Source organism: Rhinoderma darwinii, chromosome 1 (genome assembly GCF_050947455.1).
Source record: "Rhinoderma darwinii isolate aRhiDar2 chromosome 1, aRhiDar2.hap1, whole genome shotgun sequence".
Taxonomy (NCBI): domain Eukaryota; kingdom Metazoa; phylum Chordata; class Amphibia; order Anura; family Rhinodermatidae; genus Rhinoderma; species Rhinoderma darwinii.
The window spans coordinates 665796556-665808763 of record NC_134687.1 but is presented as its reverse complement, the minus strand read 5'-3'; the positions used below and the strand labels follow the sequence as shown (position 1 = coordinate 665808763).

At 52.1% G+C, this 12208-nt stretch overlaps 1 protein-coding gene and 1 long non-coding RNA gene across 2 annotated transcripts in view; one reads left to right on the top strand and one right to left on the bottom strand.

Moving 5' to 3' along the window:
* LOC142664810 (uncharacterized) overlaps positions 1 to 7056 on the bottom strand; it is a 30747-nt gene extending 23691 nt beyond the window's left edge. Inside the window, exon 1 of the long non-coding RNA XR_012851389.1 lies at positions 6950 to 7056. This is a non-coding gene — a long non-coding RNA (uncharacterized LOC142664810). The remainder of the gene's footprint in view (positions 1 to 6949) is intronic.
* Positions 1 to 12208, top strand: part of LOC142664704 (uncharacterized) — a 358460-nt gene that overhangs the window by 29505 nt on the left and 316747 nt on the right. The gene's annotated exons all lie outside the window — the stretch shown is intronic.

The following is a 12208-nucleotide window of genomic DNA, read 5'->3' as shown; positions in this document are numbered from 1 at the left end:
CTCTGCTTCTACTCTACTCTGTTCTCCTTCTATACCTGTCCTCTACTTCTACATTACTCTGTTCTCCTTCTAGACCTGTCCTCTGCTTCTACATTACTCTGTGCTCCTTCTAGACCTGTCCTCTGCTTCTACATTACTCTGTGCTCCTTCTAGACCTGTCCTCTGCGTCTACATTACTCTATGCTGCTCCTTCTAGACCTGTCCTCTGCTTCTACATTACTGTGCTCCTTCTAGACCTGTCCTCTGCTTCTACATTACTCTGTGCTCCTCATTCTAGACCTGTCCTCCGCTTCTATATTACTCTATGGTCCTCCTTCTAGGCCTGTCCTCTGCTTCTACATTACTCTGTGCTCTTCCTTCTAGGCCTGTCCTCTGCTTCTACAATACTCTATGCTCCTCCTTCTAGACCTGTCCTCTGCTTCTACATTACTCTGTGCTCCTCCTTCTAGACCTATCCTCCGCTTCTACATTATTCTATGCTCTACCTTCTAGACCTCTCCTCTGCTTCTACATTACTCTGTGCTCCTCCTTCTAGACCTGTCCTCTGCTTCTACATTACTCTGTGCTCCTCCTTCTAGACCTGTCCTCCGCTTCTACATTACTCTGTGATCCTCCTTCTAGACCGGTCCTCTGCTTCTACTTTACTCTGTGCTCCTCCGTCTAGACCTGTCCTTTGCTTCTACATTACCCTATGCTCCTCCTTCTAGACCTGTCCTCTGCTTCTATATTACTCTATGGTCCTCCTTCTAGGCCTGTCCTCTGCTTCAACATTGCTCTGTGCTCCTCCTTCTAGACCTGTCCCCTGCTTCTACATTACTCTGTGCTGCTCCTTCTAGACCTGTCCTCTGCTTCTACATTACTCTGTTCTCCTTCTAGACCTGTCCTCTGCTTCTACATTACTCTGTGTTCCTCCTTCTAGGCCTGTCCTCTGCTTCTACATTACTCTATGCTCCTCCTTCTAGACCTGTCCTCTGCTTCTACATTACTCTGTGCTCCTTCTAGACCTGTCCTCTGCTTCTACATTACTCTGTCCTCCTCCTTCTAGACCTGTCCTCTGCTTCTACATTACTCTGTCCTCCTCCTTCTAGACCTGTCCTCTGCTTCTACATTACTCTGTCCTCCTCCTTCTAGACCTGTCCTCCGCTTCTACATTACTCTGTGCTCCTCCTTCTAGACCGGTCCTCTGCTTCTGCATTACTCTGTGCTCCTCCTTCTAGACCTGTCCTCTGCTTCTACATTACTCTGTGCTCCTTCTAGACCTGTCCTCTGCGTCTACATTACTCTATGCTGCTCCTTCTAGACCTGTCCTCTGCTTCTATATTACTCTATGCTCCTCCTTCTAGACCTGTCCTCTGCTTCTACTCTACTCTGTTCTCCTTCTATACCTGTCCTCTACATTACTCTGTTCTCCTTCTAGACCTGTCCTCTGCTTCTACATTACTCTGTGCTCCTTCTAGACCTGTCCTCTGCTTCTACATTACTCTGTGCTCCTTCTAGACCTGTCCTCTGCGTCTACATTACTCTATGCTGCTCCTTCTAGACCTGTCCTCTGCTTCTATATTACTCTATGCTCCTCCTTCTAGGCCTGTCCTCTGCTTCTACATTAGTCTGTCTTCCTCCTTCTAGACCTCTCCCCTGCTTCTACATTACTCTGTGCTCCTTCTAGACCTGTCCTCTGCGTCTACATTACTCTATGCTGCTCCTTCTAGACCTGTCCTCTGCTTCTACATTACTCTGTGCTCCTCATTCTAGACCTGTCCTCCGCTTCTACATTACTCTGTGCTCCTCCTTCTAGACCTGTCCTCCGCTTCTACATTACTCTGTGCTCCTCCTTCTAGATCTGTCCTCTGCTTCTACATTACTCTGTGCTCCTTCTAGACCTGTCCTCTGCGTCTACATTACTCTGTGCTCCTTCTAGACCTGTCCTCTGCGTCTACATTACTCTATGCTGCTCCTTCTAGACCTGTCCTCTGCTTCTATATTATTCTATGGTCCTCCTTCTAGGCCTGTCCTCTGCTTCTACATTACTCTGTGCTCTTCCTTCTAGGCCTGTCCTCTGCTTCTACAATACTCTATGCTCCTCCTTCTAGACCTGTCCTCTGCTTCTACATTACTCTGTGCTCCTCCTTCTAGACCTGTCCCCTGCTTCTCAATTACTCTGTGCCCCTCCTTCTAGACCTGTCCTCTTCTTCTACATTACTCTGTGCTCCTCCTTCTAGACCTGTCCTCTGCTTCTACATTACTGAATGCTGCTCCTTCAAGACCTGTGCTCGGCTTCTATATTACTCTATGCTCCTTCTTCTAGGCGTGTCCTCTGCTTCGACATTACTCTCTACTCTTCCTTCTAGAGCGGTCCTCCGCCTTCTACATTACTCTATGCTCCTCCTTCTAGACCTGTCCGCCGCTTCAACATTACTCTGTGCTCCTCCTTCTAAACCTGTCCTCTGCTTCGATATTACCCTATGCTCCTTCTAGGCCTGTCCTCTGCTTCTACATTACTCTGTGCTCCTCCTTCTAGACCTGTCCTCTGCTTCTACATTACCCTGTCCTCCTCCTTCTAGACCTGTCCTCTGCTTCTACATTACTCTATGCTGCTCCTTCTAGACCTGTCCTCTGCTTTTATATTACTCTATGCTCCTCCTTCTAGTCCTGTCCTCTGCTTCTACATTACCTTATGCTCCTCCTTCTAGACCTGTCCACCACCTTCTAGTCCCATCCCCTGCTTCTACATTACTCTGTGCTCCTCCTTCTAGGCCTGTCCTCGGCTTCTACATTACCCTGTGCTCCTCCTTCTAGTCCTGTCCTGTGCTTCTACATTACTCTGTGCTCCTGCTTCTAGACTGGTCCTCTGCTTCTATATTACTCTGTGCTCCTCCTTCTAGGCCTGTCCTCTGCTCCTCCTAATCCTGTCCTCTGCTTCTACATTACTCTATGCTGCTCCTTCTAATCCTGTCCTCTGCTTCTACATTATTCTGTGCTCATCCTTCTAGGCCTGTCCTCTGCTCCTCCTTCTAGTCCTGACCTCTGCTTCTACATTAATCTGTGCTCATCCTTCTAGACCTGTCCTCTGCTTCTACATTACCCTATGCTCCTCCTTGTAGACCTGTCCACCACCTTCTAGTCCCATCCTCTTTCTACGTTACTCTGTGCTCCTCCTTCTAGACCTGTCCTCTGCTTCGATATTACCCTATGCTCCTTCTAGGCCTGTCCTCTGCTTCTACATTACCCTATGCTCCTCCTTCTAGACCTGTCCACCACCTTCTAGTCCCATCCTCTTTCTACATTACTCTGTGCTGCTCCTTCTAGACTGGTCCTCTGCTTCTACATTACTCTGTGCTCCTCCTTCTAGGCCTGTCCTCTGCTCCTCCTAATCCTCTCCTCTGCTTCTACATTACCTTATGCTCCTCCTTCTAGACCTGTCCTCGGCTCCTCCTTCTAGTCCTGTCCTCGGCTCCTCCTTCTAGTCCTGTCCTCGGCTCCTCCTTCTAGTCCTGTCCTCGGCTCCTCCTTCTAGTCCTGTCCTCGGCTCCTCCTTCTAGTCCTGTCCTCGGCTCCTCCTTCTAGTCCTGTCCTCGGCTCCTCCTTCTAGTCCTGTCCTCGGCTCCTCCTTCTAGTCCTGTCCTCTGCTCCTCCTTCTAGTCCTGTCCTCTGCTCCTCCTTCTAGTCCTGTCCTCTGCTCCTCCTTCTAGTCCTGTCCTCTGCTCCTACTTGTAGTCCTGTCCTCTGCTCCTACTTGTAGTCCTGTCCTCTGCTCCTACTTGTAGTCCTGTCCTCTGCTCCTACTTGTAGTCCTGTCCTCTGCTCCTACTTGTAGTCCTGTCCTCTGCTCCTACTTGTAGTCCTGTCCTCTGCTCCTACTTGTAGTCCTGTCCTCTGCTCCTACTTGTAGTCCTGTCCTCTGCTCCTACTTGTAGTCCTGTCCTCTGCTCCTCCTTGTAGTCCTGTCCTCTGCTCCTCCTTGTAGTCCTGTCCTCTGCTCCTCCTTGTAGTCCTGTCCTCTGCTCCTCCTTGTAGTCCTGTCCTCTGCTCCTCCTTGTAGTCCTGTCCTCTGCTCCTCCTTGTAGTCCTGTCCTCTGCTCCTCCTTGTAGTCCTGTCCTCTGCTCCTCCTTGTAGTCCTGTCCTCTGCTCCTCCTTGTAGTCCTGTCCTCTGCTCCTCCTTGTAGTCCTGTCGCCTGCTCCTCCTTGTAGTCCTGTCGCCTGCTCCTCCTTGTAGTCCTGTCGCCTGCTCCTACTTGTAGTCCTGACCTCTGCTTCTACATTATTCTGTGCTCATCCTTCTAGACCTGTCCTCTGCTTCTACATTACCCTATGCTCCTCCTTCTAGACCTGTCCACCACCTTCTAGTCCCATCCTCTTTCTACGTTACTCTGTGCTCCTCCTTCTAGACCTGTCCTCTGATTCTACATTACTAAGTGCTCCTCCTTCTAGACCTGTCCGCCGCTTCAACATTACTCTGTGCTCCTCCTTCTAGACCTGTCCTCTGCTTCTATATTACTCTATGCTCCTCCTTCTAGGCATGTCCTCTGCTCCTCCTCCTAGTCCTGTTCAATGATTCTACATTACTAAGTGCTCCTCCTTCTAGACCTGTGCGCTGCTTCTACATTACTCTGTGCTTCTCTCTCTAGACCTGTCCGCCGCTTCAACATTACTTTGTGCTCCTCCTTCTAAACCTGTTATCTGCTTTGATATTACCCTATGCTCCTTCTAGGCCTGTCCTCTGCTTCTACATTACCCTGTGCTCCTCCTTCTAGTCCTGTCCTCTGCTTCTACATTACTCTGTGCTCCTCCTTCTAGACCTGTCCTCTGCTTCTACATTACTCTGTGCTCCTCCTTTTAGTCCTGTCCTCTGCTTCTACATTACTCTGTGCTTCTCCTTCTAGACCTGTCCTCCGCTTCTACATTACTCTGTGCTCCTCCTTCTAGACCTGTCCTCCGCTTCTACATTACTCTGTGCTTCTCCTAGACATGTCCTCTGCTTCTACAGTACCCTATGCTCCTCCTTCTAGACCTGTCCACCACCTTCTAGTCCCATCCTCTGCTTCTACATTACTCTGTGCTTCTCCTAGACCTGTCCTCTGCTTCTACATTACTCTGTGCTCTTCCTTCTAGACCTGTCCTCCGCTTCTACATTACTCTGTGCTCCTCCTTCTAGGCCTGTCCTCTGCTCCTCCTTCTAGTCCTGTCCTCTGCTCCTCCTTCTAGTCCTGTCCTCTGCTTCTACATTACTCTGTGCTCCTCCTTCTAGGCCTGTCCTCTGCTCCTCCTTCTAGGCCTGTCCTCTGCTCCTCCTTCTAGTCCTGTCCTCTGCTCCTCCTTCTAGTCCTGTCCTCTGCTCCTCCTTCTAGTCCTGTCCTCTGCTTCTACATTACTCTGTGCTCCTTCTTCTAGACCTGTCCACCACCTACGACACAGTAGACCACACCATCTTGATACAAATTCGCTAGTATTTTGACATCACAGACATGGCGCTCTCCTGGATCTCCTCATACCCTACCAACCAAAGACTTAGTATCTCCCACTCACACACCACCTCCTCTTCATTGTCCCACTCTCTCTCTCTGTTAGTGTCCCTCAAGAGCCTCAGTGTCCTGGGACCCTTACTCTTCTCCATCTAAGCCTTAAGTCAAATTTAAATCTCTGCTCTGGATGTTACCTCTCTGCTATTTAGAGTGTCTAACGGTATGTTGACACGGCCAATTTTCCGGGCCGTAAATGCACGAAAAATCGGAAGCAGAACGCCTCCAAACATCTGCCCATTGTTTTTAATGCGTTCTGTTTCAACAGGTCATTTTTTTACGCGGCCGTTTTTCAAAACGGCCACGTAAAAAAACGGCCGTGAAAATGAAGTGCAGGTCATTTCTTGGGACGTATTTGGGGCCGTTTTTCATTGACTATATATTAAACAGCTCTAAAAATAGCAGTAAAAAAACACCTCAAAAATGGCGAGTTGCTTAAAAAAACGTCTGAAAATCAGAAGCGGTTTTCCCTTGAAGCTCCGTATTTTCAGACGTTTTTGAGTTTGAATGTGAACAGAGCCTTAGGGTATGTTCTCACACTTAGCTAAAACATCTGAAAATACGGAGCTGTTTTCAGGCTCATACAGCTCCTGATTTTCATAAGTTTTTTTTAACAACTCGCGTTTTTCGCTGCGTTTTTTACGGCAATTTTTTAATGGAGTCAATTAAAAACGCCTCCAAAAACATCCCAAGAAGCGGCCTGCACTTCTTTTGACGAGCCGTCATTTTACGCAGCGTATTTCGACAGCAACGCGTAAAATAAAGGCTCGTGGCAACATAACGCTTTCTCTGCCTCCCATTGATGTGAATGGGAGGTCAGAGGCAAAAACGCCCGAAGATAGGGCATGTCTCTTCTTTCTCCCGCGAGACGGTTTTACCACTCACGGGAAAAAGACGCCTCCGCCCCACATTGAAATCAATGGGAGGCATTTTCAGCCGGTTTTTGACGAGTTTTGCGGCGGGGTTATTGCATCAAAAAACTGTGTGAACATGGACTTAATGTCAGACAGCACAGGCTTCCCACTTCTAGCTGGCTCCACCTCATAAACCCTCTAGATGTCGGACTTTCCTCCCCTCCCTCTAGAAGTCCGTCTTTCCTCCCCTCCCTCTAGAAGTCCGCCTTTCCTCCCCTCCCTCTAGAAGTCCGCCTTTCCTCCCCTCCCTCTAGAAGTCCGTCTTTCCTCCCCCTCGAGCAGACATAAATGCCAGTACATATGCCCTCATCGTCCACCATCTAGACTACTCCCCCATCCTCCTCTGTGGCTTCCCATCTAACACTATTACACCCTCCTACCCATTCTCAGCTCTGCTGCAGGGGTAAATCTACCTCTCCCCTCATTCCACCTCTGCGGTCACTGGCTGCCCATTACCCACTAAATTATGTACAACACTGTGCCAAAAACCGCACAGAAATGACCTCATATAACCTTACCTTACTACTGCATCATGGGAATTCTCCTGACTGATAACAGAGGGAACACGAAACAACAGCGGTGACCGGAAGTCATGTACACCCGACCAGCACTGCTCTACCTTAGAAACGGCAAGGACCTGTGATGACGTCACCACCACGTGACCGGGTCAGGATGGGCGGGGCTTATATGCGGAGAGGTGGCATAGTTCCGTCCCCTCACAGAGACCAGCCATGTCACGTGATCATCATCGCTTTACACATCGAAGGAGCCCCGCCCCGTCACGTGGTTAACTTTGTTTCTTACTTACGTAGCACAAGAGCCCCACCCCTCATGTCAAGTGATCATTATCAGTGCTCCGCACAGCAAAGGACCCTCGCCCCTCACAGAGCCCCACCCCCAATATCACGTGATCATTATCATCATAGGCCTCTAATCCATCGTCCATTCGTCCAAGTTCTAAGTTCCGCCCCCCATGCATCGGTCACGTGATCCTGATATTATCACATGTCCTTCATCCACCGCCTCTCTCCGCGGATAAGCTCCGCCCCTCCTGTCCTGGTCACGTGGTAGTGACGTCATCACAGGCCCTTCAGCTATTGCCGTGTATGAGGTTGAGAGCAACGCTGGTCGGGTGTTCTCTCTGTTATCAGTCACCCCTGTATGAGTGTGTATGCAGAGAGCTGTCAATCATTGAGTGACCCCGCCCACTGGACTCCTAGCTGGAATTTAACCCCTCCAGTGCCGGCCTCTTTGGGGTAAGTGGTTATTTCTGCTCTTTGTAGTGGTCGGATGTTTTGTGGGACGAGTCGTATTTTGTAATGACATAATATTCGCTACATACAACTTATTCACTGACTTTTATACGTTTCTTGTTAATGTCGTTCACCGTGCGGTTTAAGGGAATGTTCACACGTAGCGAATACGACCCACAACACGCAAATAAGTCACCCCAAATATTCACCCCAAATGGTGGACGTATAATCCTCCCGAATATCTACTACAGAAATACAACAAGGCCGATCCTCACCTCTCCCAGCGTTACCATAGCAACACGCCCTGCTCTTCCGGCTGTGTCCAGGGGACCCCTATAATGACATGTGACCTCTCCAGCCTGTGATTGGCTGCAGGGGTCACATGACGCCTTCTTCTTTATATATGTGTAACCTGCAGCGTTGCTGTGAACACGCGGCGGAGCCGCAGAGGATTCTGGGAACAATGGCGTTTGTTGCGGAACTTGACTTTCCCATTGAACTTAATGGGGAAATTCTGCAACAAATGCGCAGCGAATCCGCGGTATAAATCCGATATCCTGCGTGTTTATAATCCGCTCCGCAGGTTAACCCCTTAATGACCAGGCCAGGTTCTGTTTTAGTTTTTCCCTCCCTGTCTTCTCAGATCTATAAGGCTCTATTCACACCACAGCGTCCGAGTGTCGGCCAATAAAATCGGCCGTTTTGAGCCGTTTTACTTGACCGGTTTGCATCCGTTCCGGGCTGTGTTTCCCTTTTTAACGGCCGATTTTGACCCATTTTGCATCCGTTTTTTTCCCTGTCCGTTTTAAAATCGGATGAATTTAATTTGTAAATTTTTGCCACACACTTCCCTCTGTAGATAGAGCCACAGCCCCCTGTAGGTAATGCCACACAGCCCCCCTGTAGATAATGCCACAGCCCCCCTTATAGGTAATGCTACACAGTCCCCTGTAGGTAATGCCACACAGTCCCCTGTAGATAATGCCACAGCCCCCCTTATAGGTAATGCCACACAGCCCCCTGTAGATAATGTCACACAGCCCCCTGTAGGTAATGCCACACAGCCCCCCTGTAGATAATGCCACAGCCCCCCTTATAGGTAATGCCACACAGCCCCCTGTAGGTAGTGCCACACAGCCCCCTGTAGGTAATGCCACACAGCCCCCCTGTAGATAATGCCACAGCCCCCCTTATAGGTAATGCTACACAGTCCCCTGTAGGTAATGCCACACAGCCCCCTGTAGATAATGCCACAGCCCCCCTTATAGGTAATGCCACACAGCCCCCTGTAGATAATGTCACACAGCCCCCTGCAGGTAATGCCACACAGCCCCCCTGTAGATAATGCCACAGCCCCCCTTATAGGTAATGCCACACAGCCCCCTGTAGGTAGTGCTACACAGCCCCCTGTAGATAATGCCACACAGCCCCCTGTAGGTAATGCCACACAGCCCCCTGTAGGTAATGCCACACAGCCCCCTGTAGGTAATGCCACACAGCCCCCTGTAGGTAATGCCACACAGCCCCCTGTAGGCAATGCCACACAGCCCCCTGTAGGTAATGCCACACAGCCCCCTGTAGGTAATGCCACACAGCCGCCTGTAGGTAATGTCACACAGCCCCCTGTAGATAATGTCACACAGCCCCCTGTAGGTAGTGCCACACAGCCCCCTGTGGGTAGAGCCACACAGCCCCCTGTATGTAGTGCCACACAGCCCCCTGTAGGTAGTGCCACACAGCCCCCTGTAGGTAGTGCCACACAGCCCCCTGTAGGTAGAGCCACACAGCCCCCTGTATGTAGTGCCACACAGCCCCCTGTATGTAGTGCCACACAGCCCCCTGTAGGTAATGCCACACAGCCCCCTGTAGATAATGCCACACAGCCCCCCTGTAGGTAGTTCCACACAGCCCCCCTGTAGGTAGTGCCACACAGCCCCCTGTAGGTAATGCCACACAGCCCCCTGTAGGTAGTGCCACACAGCTCCCTGTAGGTAATGCCACACAGCCCCCTGTAGGTAGTGCCACACAGCCCCCTGTAGGTAATGCCACACAGCCCCCCTGTAGGTAATGCCACACAGCCCCCTGTAGGTAGTGCCACACAGCCCCCTGTAGGTAATGCCACACAGCCCCCCTGTAGGTAGTGCCACACAGCCCCCTATAGGTAATGCCACACAGCCCCCTGTAGGTAATGCCACACAGCCCCCTGTTGGTAGTGCCACACAGCCCCCCTGTAGGTAATGCCACACAGCCCCCTGTGGGTAATGCCACACAGCCCCCCTGTAGGTAGTGCCACATTGCCCCCTGTAGGTAATGTCACACAGCCCCCTGTAGGTAGTGCCACACAGCCCCCTGTAGGTAGTGCCACACAGCCCCCCTGTAAGTAATGCCACACAGCCCCCTGTAGGTAATGCCACACAGCCCCCCTGTAGGTAATGCCACATAGCCCCCCTGTAGGTAATGCCACATAGCCCCCCTGTAGGTAATGCCACATAGCCCCCCTGTAGGTAATGCCACACAGCCCCCCTGTAGGTAATGCCACACAGCCCCCTGTAGGTAATGCCACACAGCCCCCCCTTGTAGGTAATGCCACACAGCCCCCTGTAGGCAGTGCCACACAGCCCCCCTGTAGGTAGTGCCACACAGCCCCCTGTAGGTAATGCCACACAGCCCCCTGTAGGTAATGCCACACAACCCCCTGTAGGTAGTGCCACACAGCCCCCCTGTAGGTAATGCCACACAGCCCCCTGTAGGTAATGCCACACAGCCCCCTGTAGGTAGTGCCACATTGCCCCCTGTAGGTAGTGCCACACAGCCCCCCTGTAGGTAGTGCCACACAGCCCCCCCTGTAGGTAGTGCCACACAGCCCCCCCTGTAGGTAGTGCCACACAGCCCCCCTGTAGGTAGTGCCACACAGCCCCCCTGTAGGTAGTGCCACACAGCCCCCTGTAGGTAGTGCCACACAGCCCCCTGTAGGTAGTGCCACACAGCCCCCTGTAGGTAGTGCCACACAGCCCCCTGTAGGTAATGCCACACAGCCCCCTGTAGGTAGTGCCACACAGCCCCCTGTAGGTAATGCCACACAGCCCCCTGTAGGTAATGCCACACAGCCCCCTGTAGGTAATGCCACACAGCCCCCTGTAGGTAATGCCACACAGCCCCCTGTAGGTAATGTCACACAGCCCCTGTAGGTAATGCCACACAGCCCCCTGTAGGTAATGCCACACAGCCCCCTGTAGGTAATGCCATACAGCCCCCTGTAGGTAATGCCACACAGCCCCCTGTTGGTAGTGCCACACAGCCCCCTGTAGGTAGTGCCACACAGCCCCCTGTAGGTAATGCCACACAGCCCCCTGTAGGTAATGCTACACAGCCCCCTGTAGGTAATGCCATACAGCCCCCTGTAGCTAATGCCACACAGCCCCCTGTTGGTAGTGCCGCACATCCCCCCTGTAGGTAATGCCACACAGTCCCCTGTAGGTAATGCCACACAGCCCCCTGTAGGTAATGCCACACAGCCCCCCTGTAGGTAATGCCACACAGCCCCCCTGTAGGTAATGCCACATAGCCCCCCTGTAGGTAATGCCACACAGCCCCCCTGTAGGTAGCGCCACACAGCCCCCTGTAGGTAATACCACACAGCCCCCCCTTGTAGGTAATGCCACACAGCCCCCTGTAGGTAATGCCACACAGCCCCCCCTTGTAGGTAATACCACACAGCCCCCTGTAGGTGGTGCCACACAGCCCCCTGTAGGTAGTGCCACACAGCCCCCCTGTAGGTAGTGCCACACAGCCCCCTGTAGGTAATGCCACACAGCCCCCCTGTAGGTAGTGCCCCACAGCCCCCTGTAGGTAGTGCCACACAGCCCCCTGTAGGTAGTGCCACACAGCCCCCTGTAGGTAGTGCCACACAGCCCCCTGTAGGTAGTGCCACACAGCCCCCTGTAGGTAGTGCCACACAGCCCCCCCTGTAGGTAGTGCCACACAGCCCCCCTGTAGGTAGTGCCACACAGCCCCCCTGTAGGTAGTGCCACATAGCCCCCTGTAGGTAGTGCCACACAGCCCCGCCTGTAGGCAGTGCCACACAGCTCCCCCTGTTGGTAATTCCACACAGCCCTCCCTGTAGGTAGTGCCACACAGCTCCCTGTAGGTAGCGCCACACAGCCCCCTGTAGGTAATGCCACACAGCCCCCTGTAGGTAATGCCACACAGCCCCCTGTAGGTAATGTCACACAGCCCCCTGTAGGTAATGCCATACAGCCCCCTGTAGGTAATGCCATACAGCCCCCTGTAGGTAATGCCACACAGCCCCCTGTAGGTAATGCCACACAGCCCCCTGTAGGTAATGCCACACAGCCCCCTGTTGGTAGTGCCGCACATCCCCCCTGTAGGTAATGCCACACAGTCCCCTGTAGGTAATGCCACACAGCCCCCTGTAGGTAGTGCCACACAGCCCCCTGTAGGTAATGCCACACAGCCCCCTGTAGGTAATTCCTCACAGCCCCCTGTTGGTAATGCCACACAGCC